The sequence below is a fragment of the Eurosta solidaginis genome, chromosome X (assembly GCF_040869045.1).
Source record: "Eurosta solidaginis isolate ZX-2024a chromosome X, ASM4086904v1, whole genome shotgun sequence".
NCBI lineage: Eukaryota > Metazoa > Arthropoda > Insecta > Diptera > Tephritidae > Eurosta > Eurosta solidaginis.
The window spans coordinates 143272892-143285378 of record NC_090324.1 but is presented as its reverse complement, the minus strand read 5'-3'; the positions used below and the strand labels follow the sequence as shown (position 1 = coordinate 143285378).

Here is a 12487-nt window from a genome sequence, read left to right as displayed (position 1 = left end):
ACGTACATTTATAGAATTTGTTTTTTTCCTCGCTCTGCAAGTACTGTAAACTAAAACAACAACTACAAAAATGTCAGCCTCTGTGAAAACACGGGACTCTGCGTTGAACGCAATAAAAAGGTACATGACAAAAGGCATGGATGGTACATTTTTGTTAGATACCGACCAAGTTGAGAGTTATTTGAAACTCTTGGACGAACAATGGGTTCGATGCAACGCTGCACAGGATGAGGTGGACGTCGCTTGTGGTGCCGATAACGTTGCAGTGGAAGAGAGTACACGAACTCAAGCCGGGACTTGATACGCTATGGCCTTAGCAAATTTTAGCCGTGCCAAAAAGTATCACACCGAAGCCTCATCCCCGAATGTAACCCGACCAACAAATGTTTCTACAACCTTGTCTGCCTCCATTCGTTTACCCAAAATGGAGCTACCCACATTTTCAGGCTACTCAACTGAATGGGTAGGCTTTTACGACTCGTTCTGTTCAATGGTTGACAGTAATACCGCGCTGTCGGACGGACAGAAAATGTACTATTTACGGAGTTGCTTAAAGGGCGAAGCTTTGAAAGTCGTCAGCGGTTTCCAAATTTGTGATGCAAATTACAAGGAGGCATGGGACTTGCTTATGTCGCGTTTCAAGATCATGCGCGTCATCGTCGAATCGCATTTCAAAGCTATGGCCGATATCCGCAAAGCAACAAGCGACACCGCCAGCTCAGTAAAAGGTGTCGTCATCCCATATCAGCAGCACATTCGTGAACTGAAAGCGTTAGGCCGACCCGTCGATTTCTGGGACGACTGGCTCGTTCATGAAGTAGTAGGTAAACTCGCCTTCGAAACCAGGAAGCAATGGGAGTTGTCACTTGTTAGCGACGAACCCCCAACTTTCGAGCAGCTAGTAACATTTTTAGAAATTAGGTGCAGATCCCTCTCGATGCTATCGTCAGCTACTCCGGTACAGCCAAGCAAAGCTGTTACTGCTACCAAACCCACCAAATCTCTTCATGCCACATCCACCCAGAATACGACTAGTTGCCCTTTTTGCAAGGGGGGTCATAAGATTTATAGCTGCGAAAAATTCAGTCGTCTGGACGCCACCGCTAAAACAAAATTTGTGAAGGACTCGAGTCTCTGTTTGAACTGTCTGAGTTCGGGACATTTTAAGCCTCGATGCAATAGTTCGTCGTCGTGCCGCCTTTGTCGCCAACGCCATCACACCTTACTCCATGGGACTCCAGCCGCATCCAACATCAGCAACTCCGCCGAAACCAAGCAAACCAGCTCGAACTACGCCGACGCAGGTACTACTTCAGGGAACGATACAACCGCTCTTTCTGCGAGCACTTCTTCGGCAGTCAACCCCGCCCCTGAATCTGTATCTTCGTGCCTAAAAACCGATTCTGACCCATTATCTACGAGTAAGACAATTTTACTGGCTACTGCTCTGGTAAGGATTCGAGACTGTGCTGGTCGCTTTCAGCAAGCTCGTCTGTTGTTTGACTCTGGGTCGCACGCTTCCTTCGTGACTGAGTCGTGTGTTCGTCGTCTAAGCTTACCGAGGAAATCGTCTGCTGCTATCATAACCGGTATTGGTTCGTCTCAAGGAGGGCGCGCTAGAGGTCAGGTTTCGCTTTCGCTTCTGTTCAACTTTTCGAATGATTGCTACTCAGTAAATATATTAATTTTGCCGAAAATTGCGGGGGATTTGCCAACGCAAACTGTCGCCACAACTGCATGGCCACATATTAAAGGGTTGTCTCTAGCAGACCCACAGTTTATGAGGCCTGGTCGTATTGATTTGCTGATAGGAATGGATGTTATGGATCAGCTTATGTGCCCGGAAATTCGGAAGGGTCCTTGTGGAACGCCGGCGACTCAGCGTACAGTCTTCGGTTGGACGATTTTCGGCAGTGTTGACAATCCATCTACCCCTTGTTTGCAAACGTATTTTTGTGATGTACAGCTTGAAAGAGCGTTGACTAGGCTGTGGGAATTGGAAGATGCACCGGAAAAAACCCATTTAACTAGGGAGGAACAATTTTGCGAACAGCATTTTCAGGAAACGCATAAAAGATCTCCAGATGGCCGTTTCGTCGTCGAATTGCCGTTAAAATCTGAGGTACCGTTGGGAGACCCTGGGAACCAGGCCGTTCGTAATCTTTTACGTATAGAGAGGAAGCTTGCCGCCGATACTGATTTACGTTTGCAATACAACGACTTTATGCAGAAGCTCATCAGCATGAATAACATGGAAGCCGCATCCGCAGCGACAAGTCCGACCTTCTACATGCCACACCATCCTGTTATAAAGGAGTCGAGTGTTACGACCAAATTGAAAGTCGTATTCAACGCGTCCGCTAAGACATCGACTGGGTACTCGCTCAACGATGCACTGTTTGTTGGTCCGCAACTGCAACAAACCTTGGTATCCATTCTTCTGCGCTTCCGTACCCACCCGTATGCCGTTACCGCTGACATTGCTAAGAAGTACCGGCAGGTATGTGTTTCACCGAAGCACATCTACCTGCAAAGGATTGTTTGGCGAAGTGATCTGTCACATCCAATCCAAGACTACAGAATGCTACGGGTGACGTACGGCGTCGCCGCCGCATCTCATTTGGCCGTCAAGTCGCTGCAAGAAAGTATACGGTACTCTTCAAGTAGTTGCGAAAAGGCTGCGGCTGTCATTCAACGCGATTTTTATATGGACGATTTGTTGACCGGTGCTTCAAGTAAGCATGAGCTGCAGTTGCTGCAAAAAAATGTCTCCGAAATACTTCTCGAAAGTGGGTTTGAACTTCGCAAGTGGGCTTCAAATTGCGTGCCGCTAAGGAACGGGATATCCAGCGCTTCGGAAAATATTTCTCACTACCTTGCTGAAGGGAAAGATGTACACGCTTTAGGTCTCGTTTGGAATACGGATGAGGATTATTTCAGTTTCGCAATCAACCTCAAGAAACCGCCCAAAATTGTGTCGAAGAGAGAATTTCTGTCGGACGCTAGCACGGTTTTCGATCCGTTGGGCTTGCTTGCCTCCACTACGATTAATTCTAAAATACGGTTTCAGGATATCTGGCGCACCGAGGTTGGTTGGGATGAGCTCATACCGGAAACAATCGCAACACGTTGGTCTGAACATCGCTCTGAGCTACAAAGTTTAACCGAGCTGAAAGTGCCTCGTTGGGTTGGTTGTAACGCCTCTGAGTCATCAAGCGAACTGCACGTTTTTTCGGATGCGTCCGAACGAGCTTACGCCGCGGTTATCTACGCACGGACAGTCCATAGTAATGGTCAAATTACAGTAGCCTTGATTTCGGCCAAGACCAAGGTAGCGCCAATCAAGTCTACAACGCTGCCTCGTTTGGAGCTATGTGCTGCGCACCTCGCTTCTAAGTTAGTACGAAGTATTTCACAGAGATGGAACGAACTCCGCTATCCGTTATACGCTTGGACTGATTCGACTATTACTTTGGCGTGGTTGCAAGCTCATCCCAGCAGATGGGAAACGTTCGTCGCAAATCGCGTGGCCGATATTCAAGGAGTCTTACCATCTGAGTGCTGGCAACATGTACGCTCCGAACAGAACCCTGCAGACTGCGCATCGAGAGGTATAACACCTCGAGAACTCGTTCATCATCAGTTGTGGTGGTCTGGTCCAGATTTTTTGCATGGCGAAGATCAATTTTGGAAGCAAGCTTCACAAGAACCGCATTTAACTGACCTGGGCCTACGTAAAAGGGTCGCCGTTCATATTACAGTACCCGAGGACACTTGGTCAGTCATAATTAAATATTCTACGTTTTCAAAATTACGAAGGATTATGGCTTATGTGCTAAGGTTTACACACAATACCCGCGCCAAAAGGAAACACACGCTTAAACGAACGAGTGGCGCCCCTAACTGTCAGGAATTGGCCGAGGCCGAACTAAGATTGATTAAGTATACTCAACGTACTCCTTTTTTTACCTAACGAAATTTCTCATTGCAGGGAGAAAAAACCCATTCCCCTGCGAAGTAGCTTGTTACGCCTGCAACCGTATCTTGATCCGTCTGGTGTTTTGAGGGTTGGAGGTCGTCTAAAATCAGCAGACGTCTCGCTTGATGCAAGGCATCCTATCATTTTACCTAAAAACCCTCCGTTGTCGAAATTGATAATTTCTGACATACATCAGTATACCCTACACGCAGGGCCTCGCATAATGACAGTAGTTCTACAGCATCGCTATTGGGTGATTGGTGCCCGCAATCTAATTAGAAGCGTATATCATAAGTGTGTTAAATGTACTTGCTTGCACCGCAACACTTCCGTTCAGTCGATAGGCGACCTGCCGTCGCCTCGTACTACGTATGTTCGCTGCTTCACACGAACTGCTGTAGATTTTGCTGGTCCATACACGTATAAATTTGCACATGGTAGAGGGTCAAAGTCCACGAAAGGTTACATTTGCTCGTTGATCTGCATGTGTACTGGCGCAATGCACTTGGAATTTGTAGGCGATTTATCGACGACCGCCTTTCTCAATGCTTTCAAACGTTTTATCAGTCGTCGAGGGTATTGTAAGGCCATGTACTACGATAATGGCACGAACTTCGTTGGCGCTGACAGAGAACTTCGGGAGAGATATCAGAAGTGTATGGCAGATGATAAACTACGAGCATTTTTCGCCGACTCCAACATCGAGTGGCATTTCAACGCACCAACTGCGCCACATATGGGTGGATATTGGAAAGTCGGTGTAAAGCGCGTAAAATACCACATTAAATGCATTCTTGAGGGGAGCTTATTATCTTTCGAAGAGTTCAGTACATTGCTAGCTGAAGTTGAGGCATGCGTTAATTCGCGCCCTCTATGCGCGAATCCAACTAGCGCGACCGACCTTGAAGCCTTAACGCCTGGTCACTTTCTCATCGGTGAGCCATTGAAGTCGATCCCAGAACCTGAAGGTAAAGGGTTCTGTGGAAATCTACTTCAACGATGGCACCTAATCTCCGAAATACGAAAACATTTTTGGCACCGATGGAGAGATGAATATCTTTTAAACTTGCAACGCCGAACGAAATGGCTCAAATCTTCACGCAATTACGAAGAAGGAGGTGTTGTCGCGCTGTTTGATGAACGAACTCCACCTACAAAGTGGACGCTTGCTAGGGTAATTCATTGCCACCCTGGGAGGGATGGAAATGTGCGAGTCGTAACAGTGAGAACAAGTAATGGTGAATACGTGCGACCTATAAACAAATTGTGCCTTCTGCCTACCAAAGGAGATCTATTCTGCGAGTCGTAATGGGTTGAACAATTACATCCACACTTGGTATGCATCTAACTAAGAATTCTGCTGCATATGTATATATATGTATATCGCAAATACAAACTGTAAAATTTATAATTATCAATCTGTTTGATTATATTTAAGTAACTATAATTAAACTTAAATATTTTTTAAGTCCGCATTCTTTGAAGTTCGAAATTTGAAAAAAAAATTTTTTTATATTTGTGACATCCAGCTTTATAATTACATATGTATAATTATAAGTAAACTTAAATATGTGAAGTCTGTTCGAAGTTTTAGTCATTGTAAAATTAAAGTAAATTTTGCATATTTAATGAAATTTGCAATCTATTTAAAGATCGAACTGTTGTTAAATTAACGTAACGTTTGAATATTTAAAGAAATTAAAATTTGTGAATTTTTCAATATTAAGTTTCAATCGCCTTGTAAATATTCATAAGTTTTAGTTGAACCTATCTTGTATACATGCACAGATAGTTCAAGGGCGGCGGTATGATGAATCATGCAATGCATTGTACTCAATTAGGCGCTATGATTGAATATCTGCTGATAAGGCAGTACATTTGTGCCGGTAAAGTAGTGCCCATTAGTTGCCTTCAGCAACTAATGGATTTTGACGTTTGGTTACATTTTGATGATTTTTCGCTAGCAAGTGTAAAGAATTGAAACGTGCCATTTTTCCACCGCCCGCCTTTAAATTATTTGAAAGGTTGAAAAACACATTAAATTATATATTTAAATTAAATTTATATGTGCTAATCGAGAAACATCATTCGTGTTGTATTATTTGGAGTGCTTTCACACAAACCCACCGCAAGTAATCCCTGAAAAGGACGCATCATAGTATTCACCGTAGTACATCACGCCAGCCTTTTATCGGTTGCAGCCGGATATTTTGGCGTAAGTATAAACCCACACTATACAGTCCACACCCGCAGATAATCTACCGCCCGCTACATTGCCTCCAAGCGATCTACCACCCGCATCTGCTAAGGTAATCTGTCGCAAAGCTCCTTTGCCGCAACAAATAGTTTCCGCTAATGAATTCTGAATCTTGACGAAAATACGCGTGTTTGGATACCAGTTTCGACAATTTCGACGCGAATTTTAAGTGCAAAACTTAAGTCGTAATATTACCAAATTTCGGTATTTAAAAGCTATTTTTTCATAAACCAAGAGTTTCCTAGAGTTGCGGATGATAATTTTGTGATTTTTAGGACTCTCCCCACCCCTCGAAAAAACAAAGTTGGAAAATCGTGGCACCTTACATAAAATATTCCCCATTCTTTGTTTTTCAGTTTTGCCTTTTTCTATACAACAGCTGTTGTGTGGTTATTTCGATGTAACCACCTACTCTTGTGGGTAAAAAATTATCCGGATACTTTCGCTGGTAGAATACCAGAAGGGTGTAACAGTTGCCACATGATTTCGTTACCGTGGTTGTTGTTGTTGTTACCACACTAGAATCGGGGCGTATATATATTCTTCATTCGCGGCGATTCAATCACCGATAGTGAAATATCGTTCCATCACTATCCCAAACCATTTAATATTTATACTATCCTCTTCTATTAACATCGGTAAATAAAACTAGCTGAAGAAAGTTTGAAATGTGAAATTAAATATAGTTAAAATAGTAAATATATGTAAGTCGGAAAAATTTTAGTTTAGCACCCTCTTCATATGAAAAAAGTGTGTATAAGGGCAGAAACCATTTATACGTAAAAAAGTGACAATAGTGTGGTTAATGATGAGCCCAGCAGCATAACATTACGAACACTCGATTAGAGGGTAATAGTCTAGTTGAGGGGTCGACTGCTAATACGCTACCAAAAATATCGAGAGAGGTGTCAAACGACGCGCCTTGACATCAGTATTAATAAGCCGAAGGGGAAAAATAAAAATTTTTACTCGTTCAAAAGATATTAACGAAAAACCGTAGTAAAAGTCAAGTTGAGGGGTCGACTGCTAATACGCTACCAAAAATATCGAGAGAGGTGTAAAAAGACGCGTATTAATCTCGAGAACAATAATCCAAAGGCGGAAAACAAATTTTATCTCCGGAGATATTTGCAGTTGAAGTTGGGGCAGCGATTTAGTTTAGCACCCCCCGAGTTCGGGGTTTAACTTGGTATCAAATGAAAGAGGAAGTTCTCCCGATTAAAAATATATATATTTTAAAGTGCGCAAACTTATAATTTAAATGTTATTTGTTGTTAAAGTTTGCAAATTTCTATACAACTTTTATATATTTTATGACATTGCAAATCTGTGCTGCCACATCTAAAAAACGGAACAAGTGCAGAATTGAAAAACTCATAAAAATACCTTTCATCTGATGTATATCTTTAACTTTTCCAGTCTTTATTTACCAAAAATTTGAAAAATCTTTTTTTGCATTCGTGAACGAGCTGATATTACCTTATAACTCTTATGTTTATTGTTATGTTAGCCGATCCATCACCGGCTGCGCCATGCAAAGTAATTCTGCGTAGAACACCTATCTGCATAGGCGGTCTTCGGCCGCGCTTATAAAAAATAACCATGGGCTACGCCATGGCAAGTCCGGGTGTGTGGTATAACCGCGGCTTCCGCCACGGTGATGTTGTTGTTGTTGTTGTTGTAGCAATGCTCGCCCCACCTAATAGCCGCGACCGATCACAAATTGTCATAAATATCCTCTAACGGGAGTCCAAGGAAACTTGCCGTTTCAACAGGGGTGGACCATAAGGAAAGGGGTGTTAGAGGCGTTGGTTCCACATTACAATTAAAGAGATGGTGTCATTTGGGGACACATTGCAAGCGGGGCATACATTTTGTATGTCGGGGTTGATTCTGGATAGGTAAGAGTTTAACCTGTTACAGTATCCAGAACGAAGTTGAGCAAGAGTGACACGCGTTTCCCTGGGAGTATGCGTTCCTCTTGTGCGAGTTCTGGATATTTTTCTTCAAGTACTGGATTCACCGGGCAATTCCCGACATAAAGGTCCGACGCCTGTCTATGGAGTTCACCAAGGACCTGCTTGTGTTTTTTCACTTCATACGGCTGGGTTCTCAGGTGCCGTATTTCCTCAAAATGCTTACGGAGATGACTCCTTAGGCCCCTAGGCGGTGCTGGTTCGTCAATCAGATGTCTGTTGGGATGCCCAGGTTTCTGGGTATTCAACAGAAACTGTTTGGTCAGCATCTCATTTCTCTCCCTGATGGGGAGTATTCTCGCCTCATTATGCAGATTGTGTTCTGGGGACATAAGAAGACAGCCCGTGGCGACTGTAGTTTTTTCCAGTGGGTAGTTTTTAGGCTTGGCGACCATATGGGTGACGCGTAGCACGTAATCGGCTGGCTAATTGCTTTGTATGTGGTCATAAGCGTTTCTTTATGTTGTTGTTGTTGTTGTAGCGATAAGGTTGCTCCCCGAAGGCTTTGGGGAGTGTTATCGATGTGATGGTCCTTTGCCGGATACAGATCCGGTACGCTCCGGTAACACAGCATCATTAAAGTGCTAGCCCGACCATCTTGGGAACGATTTATGTGGCCACGTTAAACCTTCAGGCCATCCCTCCCTCCCCACCCCAAGTTCCTTGAGGAGCTTGGGGTCGCCAGAGCCTCGTCTGTTAGTGAAACAGGATTCGCCGCGGATAGGTGAGGTTGACAATTGGGTTTGGAGAAGCTATATATTGCGCTGGCAACCTGAAGGGTTGCGCTACACAGCCCCTTGAATCTGAGCGTTTCTTTATCTTTTCCCCAGGTACTGCCAGCAAGGGATTTGCGGATTTTATTACGGCTCTGAATTCTCGGAACAATTGCGGTTGCGTGCGCACCAAAATGTAGATCCTGATCAAACGTCACACCCAAGATTTTGGGGTGTAGGACAGTCGGTAGCGTAGTGCTATCGACGTGGATGTTCAATATGGTCGACATTTGGGGCGTCCATGTTGTAAATAAGGTCGCGGAAGATTTAGTCGGTGACAATGCCAGGTTTCGCGAGGCGAAAAAACTGGAGAGATCAGGGAGATAGCCGTTTATTTTATTGCATAGCTCATCGATCTCTGGGCCTGGGCCTGTGGCCATTATTGTGCAGTCATCGGCGTAGGAAACGATTGTGACTCCTTCCGGTGGTGAAGGTAGCTTAGATATGTAGAAATTAAACAAAAGTGGGGATAGGACACCACCCTGTGGCACCCCTTGTTTAATTCTCCTTGGTTTTGATGTTTCGTTTCTGAATTGCACCGTTGCCTGCCGACCACCCAGATAATTTGCGGTCCACCTTTTAAGACATGGGGGAAGGGTAGACCCTTCCAGGTCTTGCAGTAATGAGCCATGGTTGACCGTATCAAAGGCTTTTGATAGGTCTAGCGCTACGAGTACTGTTCTATGGTGGGGGTATTGATTCAAACCGCAATTTATCTGGGTGCTAATGACATTTAGCGCGAAGGTAGTGCTATAGAGTTTTCTGAAGCCATGCTGATGAGGAGCTAGCTGCAAATGTGCTTGGAAATAAGGGAGCAGAATGGCTTCAAGCGTCTTTGCCACTGGCGATAGGAGAGATATCGGACGATATGACTCACCTACGTTAGCTGGTTTCCCAGGCTTTAGTAGCGGGACCACCTTGGCCATTTTCCATTTCTCGGATATGGGAAAGGTGGAGAGAGACAGGTTGAAGACATGCGCCAAATATTTGAAACCCCCTTTTAAGCATCGGCATGGCTATGCCGTCTGGGCCCACTGCTTTGGATGGTTTAGCGCGACCAATGGCGTCCTCAACCTCTCTAGCGGTGATGGTGATTGGTGACGCGCTGAATATGTGTTTATGTGCGTGTCTATTGGCTCTCCGTCTATCTTTGTCGACCGTAGGATGCATTATATATTGTCGGCAGAAAGCGCTCGCTCATTTTTCCGGTCCTACAGCACCTTATCGCCAAAGGCGATGGAAACTTTGTCTTTGTGCTTAGTCGGATTCGATAGGGACTTTACGGTGGACCAAACTTTACCTACACCGGTAGAGAGGTTACAACCTCTTAGGTGCTCTTCCCAATTCGCCCGCTTGTGTTCGTCCACAAGCAATCTGATGCGTTGGTTTATATCCCTTATTTGGGGGTCGCCTGGATCAAGCTGTCTTATAAGGTCGCGTTCCCTCGCTAAGTTCGCGGCCTCCGCCGGGAAGTGGGGCCGGATTTCGGGAATTCTCCCGGCGGGAATGAAATGTGCCGAGGCGGATTCAATGACCTTACGGAAGGCACGCTCCCCTTGGCGGGCATCAGTCGGGATAGGAAGGGCAGCAAAGCTGCTGTCTGTTGCATATTTATATTCTTCCCACTTTCCTTTTTTGAAGTTTATGAAAGTGCGTTTTTCGGTGACGATGAAGTCGGCGGTACGCTCGAACGAAATAAGTATGGGCAGGTGGTCGGATGCCAATGTTACCATCGGCTGCCAGTTGACGCAGTTTACGAGTTCTGCGCTCACGATTGAGATATCTGGCGAGCTATGACAGCTTCCTACCATACGTGTGGGGGCGTCTCCGTTTATTGTGCAGAACGTCGTTTCTTCTATTTGATCCGCCAACATCTCACCCCTACTGTCCGCCCGCAAGTTTGAATGCCATAGGTCGTGATGGGCATTGAAATCGCCTAAGATAATGCGGTTGTTCCCAGTGAGTAAGGCCTCGATTTTAGGGCGGTATCCACTGGGGCATCAGGTGACAGGAGGGATGTAGATGTTGATGATTTCTAGATTTGCATCGCCTGACCGGACAGATAGGCCTTGACGTTCTAAGACATTGTCCCTGCGGTCGATGCCAGGATCAAATATATGATATTGCACAGAGTGGTGTATAATAAACGCGAGGCCGCCTCCATTTCCGCTCTCGCGGTCCTTCCTGTGGATATTATACCCAGAGCAGGTCTGCAATGCAGATATTGCTGTGAGTTTAGTCTCTTGAATCGCAGCAATGCGGATGTTGTGCCGCTTCATGAAATCGATTATCTCCGTAATCTTCCCAGTTAGTCCATTACAGTTTAACTGCAGAATTCTGAAGTGCATGAGGGGTGACGCCGCCACTCTAGGGGTAAGTGACGGGTGACTACGCCTAGGTTGTGGAAGGGCAGGACGCAATTGCTGTTGTGGCCTTGGGGCTGGGCGCCCTTGGGCAAGCATTGGTGTACCCGGATGATTATGGTTTGCGACCTGGCAACATGGCGCGATGAAACCCGTCGAGGGTTTGCCGTCGCGGAGACCAGAACATCTAGGAAAGTGGCACAACCCAAGGCAGGAGCTGCATTGAGCGGATGTCGCAAACCTATATATTCTGTGCTGGCAGACGGTGCAAACGGAGGTAGGGACTAAGAGTCTGTTTCCCTGACCTGCACGATTGCTGCCAGAAAAGAGGTGGGTGGGGGGGGGGAAGAAGACGGGGGCAGGGGCTGATGCTCAGCATTGCTACCAGCTCTACTACGAAGGTAGTAGTTATGAGTGGTATCAGCTGTTTGAGTTGTTGGCGCCGTGGGGCGCGAGCAGCAGCGGTTACTTGTTGTGGCTTGCTGAGCAGCGAGGCTGCTGGAAGGTAGTGGAGGGGCGCTTAGGCGTAGACTACGGGACGTCCTTGGGCGTGAGCAGCAAGGGGTTGTGTAGCGCAATATATAGCTTCTCCAACCCAATTGTCAACCTCACCTTCGAGCGGCGAATCCCGTTTCACTAACAGACGAGGCTCTGGCGACCCCAAGCTCCTCAGGGAACTTGGGGGTGGGGAGGGAGGGATGGCCTGAAGGTTTAATGTGGCCATATAAATCGTTCCCGAAATGGTCGGGCCAGCACCTTAATGGTGCTGTTACCGGAGCGTATCGGATCTGTATCCGACAAAGGACCATCACATCGATAACACTCCCCAAAGCCTTCGGGGAGTAACCTAATCGCTACAACAACAACAACAGCAGCAAGGAGCCACAAAAGATTTATAAAAGTTACGTGGACGTCGGGTTTTGGGATCAAGCCCAGAACAACCTGTCCGATGCAACCATCCTTTGCACGAGACACACTGAACAGAGTATGACCGTCCTAAAAAGATTCTTTTCTGGCAAATGCAGCAAAACCATTTCGCGGGACCGGGGTCAGGAGACGGACCCGGTTTGGGTTCGATACCTTCCCGGAGTAAGAGAATATGTAGCAGTCCTGCTGCAAGGAGCTGCTAGGAGGATGAC

General features: G+C 45.9%; 1 protein-coding gene across 18 annotated transcripts in view; it reads left to right on the top strand.

Moving 5' to 3' along the window:
* The first annotated feature begins 6651 nt into the window (after positions 1–6651).
* PIP4K (phosphatidylinositol 5-phosphate 4-kinase) overlaps positions 6652–12487 on the top strand; it is a 1849876-nt gene continuing 1844040 nt past the window's right edge. For 6 of the 18 annotated variants that reach the window (XM_067758108.1, XM_067758111.1, XM_067758104.1 and 3 more), the window contains exon 1: positions 6737–6874. The gene's annotated coding sequence lies outside the window, so the exon portion shown is untranslated. The other 12 variants (XR_010947853.1, XR_010947854.1, XM_067758123.1 and 9 more) reach the window with 8 other exon arrangements.